Consider the following 8,192-nt stretch of genomic DNA (forward strand, 5'->3'; position numbering starts at 1 on the left):
TGAGTCTTTTATTGACTACGCTTTAGCCAGTCAATATTTTACTGGAGCAGCAAAATTTATCATTTATATAAAGCACTGGCTTTATTTGTTACGTTTTTTTAAATAAAAATTATTAGTTTATTTATTTTCCTTCGGCTTAGTCCCTTTATTTATCAAGGGTCGCCACAGCAGAATGAACCACCAACTTATCCATCAAATGTTTTATGCAGCAGATGCCTTTCCAGCTGTAACCCATACACTCTCGCATTCACACACATACACTACAGCCAATTTAGCTTATTCAATTCACCTATAGTGCATGTCTTTGGACTGTAGGAGAAACAGGATTCACATTTGAAGACTACAATACTTTTTTATTTATTTATTTATTTATTTATTTATTTATTTATTTATTTATTTATTTATTTATTTAGTTTGTTTGTGTATTTATTTATTTGTGTGTGTGTGTGTGTGTGTGTGTGCGTGTGTGTGTGTGTGTGTCTGTGTGTGTGTGTGTGTGTGTGTGTGTGTGTGTGTTTATTTATTTATTTATTTATTTATTTATTTATTTATTTATTTATTATCTTAATATGTGCCTCTCTTAAAATGTTAGAAAGTCAAATATTAGATAGTATTTATATATATTTTTATTTATAATTTTTTTGGTATTATTATTATTATATTTGGTATTGACCAAAAACATCCTACCATGCATTACTTATGTACTGTATAACATATTAGAATAATTTCAGGTAGAATTAGAAACCTTGAAATCTAGCACATTGCAGGTTGTTATCTACTGTTTATGGCATGTTTAGAACGCTGTCAATGCTCCTAAAAGTTTCAGCAAGTTAGCCAAGCGAGGCGGTGGTATCGCTCATCCCGGCTGTGGAGGGAAGACTCCACCAATAGCGTTTAACAGTTTTAGAGGTGGGCTGGTCTTACGCATTGTGCAAGGCTTTAGCTTCAGGCTTAGCCTCTGACGGTGCTGTTATGCATTTTTGCCAGACAATTGACCGTTTAACCATCTTTACTGTCTTTTTAGCTCCTTGACGCCTCGGCTGTTATTACCGCATTGTTCCTCTTCCCACCATGGTGATCTGTGAGCTCCTCTTGCACATGTGCGGCACTTTTTTTCCGTGGGCTTTTCTTGTGTGAGGGCGATTACGTTTTTTTTTTTTTTTTCCATCTCTTCCTCTGCAGAATAGCAGCTCTGCTTTGCTGGAAAGTCAGATGCATACGCATGTTGCCATGGCAAAGCGCAGAATATATATTTATATATTTTATATATATAAATATATATGATTTCTTCTGCTTTTGGCCTCGATTGCTTTATCTCGGTGGTGTAGAGCCTGTTGCCCTCAGGGCCAGATTTAGATGTGTGTGGGTCTTCAAGGGTTTTACTGCAGAAAAGCTGTTTGGATTGGGGCTGCTACGCCATACAAGTGCGACCGAATTGTGTCATTTCTGGTTTTCTACTTCATACTGGAACCAAAGGAAAGTCCAAAAGAAGAGCAAAAAATACAAGACAAAAGCTGATGAAAACAGGCCCGATTGGATTATGTCAGACCTGGCATATTCCTAGTTTTGAAGAAAGTCTTGGTTTGCCGTCTTATCAGCCCTTGCCTCCCAGCTAAACGAATTAAACAGGCACAGCCAAATGATTGTCCTTGCTTTGAGTTCATATTTGTAAATCTCACATAGCAATGTATTAGCAAATTCATTTTAAAAAGGAACATTAAAAATATATTTATTAGATTTGCATGTACCTGTTGAAAAAAAAAGTATATATATATATATATATATATATATATATATATATATATATATATATATATATATATATATATATATATATATRTTGATATATATATATATATATATATATATATATATATATATATATATATATATATATATATATATATATATATATATATATATATATATATATATATTGTTATTAATAATGATGCTTAATAATTATTTTTAAAGGTGCTGTGTGTAAGTTTTTCATCTTTCTAAAACATAAAAATACCACAATATGTTTGCAGATATTTAAGAAATGTGTTAACTGAACTTTTTAAATTCAAAATTTTTGTTTATCTGAAAAACAATGCTGAAGTCAGATATTCGTTTTGAAAATGTGTTTTACGTGCTGAAACAACAGTCTTTTTTTAATATCTTTAACAAGCCCAATGCCACTTTGACAATTATATTTCAGCAGCCCGGGATGTCTAGCTGGATCATATATCATTAATTTATTCAGAAAGGCTCCCAACTAATGCGTCTTTGACCAAAATGCGACCTCTGGTGGACAGTAGCAGACTTTGAAATGAGACGCAGATTCAGAGTTCCACATGAGGTTATTACTTAGCAAATAATATGAATAATACAAACATAAACATTCCGTGATCAGGTCACATTGTAACTATGAGTCCTAACGCTTCGTGGTGAGATTTGCAGTTATATGCAATTTGGCTGTTTGCATGACAGAAATTTAAATGCAGCCATTCGGGAAAACAGAATATGCACTCGCTCACGAAATGGTATGGTTTATAATCTAATTAATACATATTAAGTCTCTTTAACATTAATAAATGTGAATGCTGATTCACTGTTGTTTACATTATTTCACAGTTCTAAAGTTCAATTTCAAATGTTTTATTTTATTTTCAAGATCTGAGGTGAACTATCTGGTGCTGCTTCTAGTATATGGCAATACATTTCATGTAAAATGGCATTCAAACTCACATTGTTAGCATTTAACACCGAATAAAGCACATGAGGTGTACCTGAGGTCATCACAGTTTATCCTGTTGTTCAGCTGCAAAACGTAGAAGCCGTTTCTAATATATCAACTCGAGGTGTTGATTAGAATAAATGCTCATATTAATATGGGAAAATCTTGCTCTATCGCATGCCGCTGCTTTTATTTAGAACACCACTGAAGTCAGACTCGCTCCTCAATCTGAAAACCTGCATTTTGTTTTGATCCAGGAGTGCAATATCTAGTTCAACCACTGGGTGCCAAGCTTACATACTGCACCTTTAAAGGATAGTTCACCCCATAATGAAAATTCTCTCATCATTAAATTATTTTAAAGCTTTATGAGTTTCTTTCCTGTGTTAAACACAAAATTAATTTTGAAGAAACACTCTATATATCCAATTCACCTATAGCTGACTGTGTGGGAAACCGAGGCACCTGGAGGAAACCCATGAGAGCACTAGCAAAACATGCATACAGAAGTGCCACCGTCCCCAGCCAGCACTCAAACCAGCAACCTTACTGTGAGGTCACAGTGCTAACCACTGAGCCACTGTGCCCCACTGGTTCTCACCTATTTTCAAAATATCTGCTCATAAATGTTTGTAATCACTTTAGGGTGACTTAATGTCGGTTTCTAGTGAACTAACCCTTAACAGCAGTGACAAAAACATATTTGCAGAAGTTAAAGAACAGTCAAATGGCTTCCTTTATACAAAGTACCTGTAAATACTGCAGAAGGTATTGCGCTACATTGCATCAGAATTGCATAATTATCAGTTCTGAAATTAGTATTTTGCTCTAATTTCTCATTCAGGTATAATCAGCTCAATTTCTCTATCCTATCTCTCTCCAAAAGGAGCATGAGAGTTTCTGCTCATTGCCAACAGGTAATCATGTCTGATTAGCAGTTCAACACACTAATTACATTTGGTTAGGAAGTATAATTTATCCACCATGACTTCAAATATAGAGGAGCTTTAAGGGAAAACACTGGTTGTGCGCCTTCAAAGATTAAAGGGCTCCAAAATAGATTCTAGTGCTGGAAAACAAAGACACAAATCTCTTAATTCATGAATCAGAAACAAATCAAAAAAGAAGATTTTTTTTTTCACCTCGTAAAATGATTTTGCTTTATTAAATCTTTCTCAACAAATACTTTGTGAAGAGGCTTCTGTTGGGATTAAACGTTCTTGTTGAAATGATTTCCTCTTTTATCACAAAAATATTATTATCATAGTTTTGACCTAAGCTGCAAAAAAGATTACTTTAACCCTTATGCATTGTTGGCGGTGTTTTCATTCACCCTGGGGTGGTTTTAATTCTTAATATGATCTCATTTATATATATATATATATATATATATATATATATATATATATATATATATATATATATATATATATATATATATATATATATATATTTTTTTTTTTTTTTTTTTTTTTTTTTTTTTCTGTGTTAGGTAGTGGAATACTTTTTGTTGACATTTTTTTTTTTTTTACATATTTTGGGAAAATGCTTTTATTTTTTTATTTTTTTAAAACTTAACGATACACAAATTTGCATCCCTTCTGTTATATTTGGGATGAACACATCCACTGAATTAAACTGCGGTAAAACTGCATCAGATATTAATTTTTATTTTATTTTATTTTAGCATAAATCTGTTAATCAACCTCAGTCCTGATCAAAACTACTAAATTGTAAAAAACAAATTACAGTTATTTAACTCTCCAGTTCCCAAATTCAAAAATGATGTCACTGATTTGTTGAAAAAAAAGACATATTTTAAATATAAAAAGTAATTGTAGACTGGATTGTTTTTAATTAATGTATTTTTTTTTTCTTCTTCCTGATTTACTGTTGGCTGTTTTTGCCCCGTTGATTTCCATTATGGCCACAATTTTTTGATTGCAAAACCATGACACCATATAATCATGCCTTTGTGATTGTTTTGTTTTCCCTGTTGGGAAAAGGTAAAATTTGTAATTTTTACTTTTGATCATTATTTGGCACCATTAACCTTTAGATGTCTCTGCAAAGAAAACGTAGTTTCTAGATTTTATGTGGAGTATAACAGCGAATTAAAGTGTGTGAATGATTGTCTGTCAGAGTGTGAGAGTGACCTTTGCACACTTACCTTGATGTGTCTGAGAAAATCAGAATATGTATCTCAGCTCTCAGAACTACGCGGAGTAAATAAAAACAAAGACTGATGCACCATTAAATGTGTTTATAATGGAAGTCAATCGGGCACTAACAGTAAAGTAGGGAGAAATAAATGAAAATCTAACAATGCATCAAAGCCATTGTTGCTACTAACCCTTCAAATGTCCAAGACTGTTATAAAAAAAAAAAAAAAAAAAAAAAAAAACAGTCCACAATTACTTTTTAGATTGAAAATACATCATTTTGTATGTTTTTATCATCAACTCAGTGACATCATTTATGAATTAAAGAGTAAAAATCCTGTATTCGTTTAAACATTTAGTAGTTTTGATCAGGACGGTACAGTAACAGATTTATGCAAAATAAATATTGAAAAAAAATACTTGTCTAATGCATTTTTACTGTGGTGTAATTCAGTGTATGTTTTCATTCCGAACATAGCAGAAAGGGTAATAAATTTGAACAGTGCACAAGGGTTAACAGGTATAATAACAACAAAAAAAATATCTTTATTGTATTTCTTTATGGAACATACATGTTTAGAGTAAATAAATGGTTTAAACAAATGAAATTGCAAAAGATTAATAAAGTACAACAGGTACAGTAACACTTTATAGTACAATAAATTCAGATTACTAGTTATTTCAAATCAACAGTGATAGAAATAGCTGTATTACAGTTACTTTTAAAGTTAGTTAAACAACAATAGTTGTTAACTCCATATTATGAGGCATTACATTAACACCACCCAATATCAATAAATGTTTTTGTAGTTTTCATTATGTTGACTTTAGTTAAATAAACTGATGTTAAATGGAACCTTATTGTACAAAGATAACAAACAAACACCACAGCATTTTTATTGCTGTAGACTAACATTTGAAAATATTCATGTTTAAAAATAAATCACCAATGAAGTCTTCAAGCATTGGGTGATGTGATGAACCACCATCCTCAATACAACTTCTAAATATTCCTAAAAATCTATCTAAAAGTTTAAATAATAAAGAATAATTCCCAATATTTTGAAATATCAATATTGTTTATTTTCATTATTATGATGAATAATAAATTATTTTATATTGGCATATGACATATCACATGCATTTTGCACCTATATATGATTTTTGCTTATATTTATTTAAAAGATAAGACGCGTATCGTTCTGTGTGTGTGTTTGATCCAGAGTTGTTCGACAGCTCTTTTCCTCCCTGTGATGTGGTCATCTGTGTTCCAGTAAACCCTGTGGATTATGTTGTGACACATGTTGAGATCAGGCTTTAGCACCTCTGTCTCAAGGCTACAGGTGTGAACAGATCCTTTCTGTCGGATGTACAGGAACATTGGAGTTGCTCTATTTCCATTTCTCAGAAATCTTTCCATGCCTTCATTTGCTTGTGGAAAGTCTTGCGCCTTAGTAAATTAGAAAGTGATGATCGTGTGATGTCATGCAGATATATATAGTAAAGTTTTGTTTTATGTATGTGGAGTGTGACAGAGTAATGCTGTTGATTTATGCTGCTGTCATTATGACTCATATTAGGGCTAGCATTAAATGGAAAATGCATTTACTGTTCCAAACCTGTTATCATTTTATTGTTAAAGTCTGTGATGACCAAAATTGTCTGTCTATTTATTTATTTATTTATTTATTTATTTATTTATTTATTCATTTATTTATTTATTTATTTTTGTTTCTTTCTTTCTTTCTTTCTTTCTTTCTTTCTTTCTTTCTTTCTTTCTTTCTTTCTTTCTTTCTTTCTTTCTTTCTTTCTTTCTTTCTTTCTTTCTTTAATCATTAACAATACATGTATGAGTAATTAAATACAACATTAAATATATTAATTACTTAAATATCTAAATAATTTACAATATTTAACAATGATTGCCTTCTGTCAGTTTCCTGATCTTCCTTTGTTGAAAATAAATGTTCCCCTTCGGGGGGAACTTCAGCACTATAAGTGGATTTGATTGTAAAATCCACGCATTGGGAGGTTCGGTTCAGAAGCTACTCGTCTGAAAGAGTATAGAACGGGCCTATTAAGAATGAATTGGCAGCGCAAGTCTGCGCAGGTGAGCGGCATAAGCAATCAACTGAGTATATAAGCTCACCTGGCGCCAGCAGACGCTATCCTTTTCGCTTCAGAGACTTTCTGATCGAGTCGATGAGGGTTCCTCCTGCTGTGACCAGCGATTCTGAGCGAACGAGAGCATTCTCCCGGTCCAGAGTGTGTACACGCAGTGGCAGACGGTCGAGCTGGGTTTCTCCCTTGCCTGGCGTTCTTTGGGTCCGGTCCTCCAGAGCGGTGCGTATAAAGTTGCAAACTTCACAGAAAGAGCAACACAGTCGTGCAGCACGTCCTTATCAGGACGGCGCTCCGACTGTGCGTTTCTGGATGCGGTGGTTTCCTGTCCTCGGATGATGGGCGCGGGCACTGCGTTACATGTCTGGGGGTCCAGCATGTTAATGCGCTGCTCGCGGGCAGTTCATGTCGTCATTGCGATGCCATGACTGTTGCGCAAGATCGCGGTTAGCCTTTGCAAAAGGGCGAACCACCCCAGTTGTCCCCTGCTCTGCAGCGGGCACTCGGGCAGATCTGAGGGTTTCAGCGAGAGATAATCCGTCGCCCACGGGCCCGCGGACCTCCCGCTCCTCTAAGCGCTCCATCCAAGCTTCGGGCGGGGGAAGCGATCCGTCTAACAGATGGTAGCCCTTACGCCCGATGACACCGGAGACCAGATGTCCACCGCGGCATCGGAGGGTGGGCTTTCATTGTCCGATGATGATCCAGACCCGCTCGCCCCCTTCGGGCTGGTGAGCGCTGTCACTACGGATCCTGAAACGGACATGTTAGCCGTGCTTTCCCGGGCTGCTTCGGCCGTGGGTTGGAGATGGTTTATCCCCCAGCTCCGCGGCCGGACCGACTAGAGGGGCGTTCCCTTCTTCCCGGAGGTGCACAGTAGGCTCACGCGGTCTTGTAAAGCACTTTTTTCTGCTCGTGCTGCGTGTTCCTCCACCCTAACCACTCTTGACGGTGAAACAGCCAGGGGGTATGTGGCGATTCCTCAGGTGGAGTGCGCGATGGCGGTAAATCCGCGCGGCGCCTCTTCTTGGCGGGTTCGCCTCGTCTCCCATCCAAAGCCTGTAAGTTATCTACCTCCCTCGGAGCTAGAGCTTACATAGCTGCGGGCCAGGCTGCTTCCGCCTTGCATGCGATAGCCACCTACCAGCGCTACCAAGCGCAGGCGCTGGCCGAGCTGCACGAGGGTG

The sequence above is a fragment of the Danio rerio genome, chromosome 5 (assembly GCF_049306965.1).
Source record: "Danio rerio strain Tuebingen ecotype United States chromosome 5, GRCz12tu, whole genome shotgun sequence".
Classification (NCBI taxonomy): domain Eukaryota; kingdom Metazoa; phylum Chordata; class Actinopteri; order Cypriniformes; family Danionidae; genus Danio; species Danio rerio.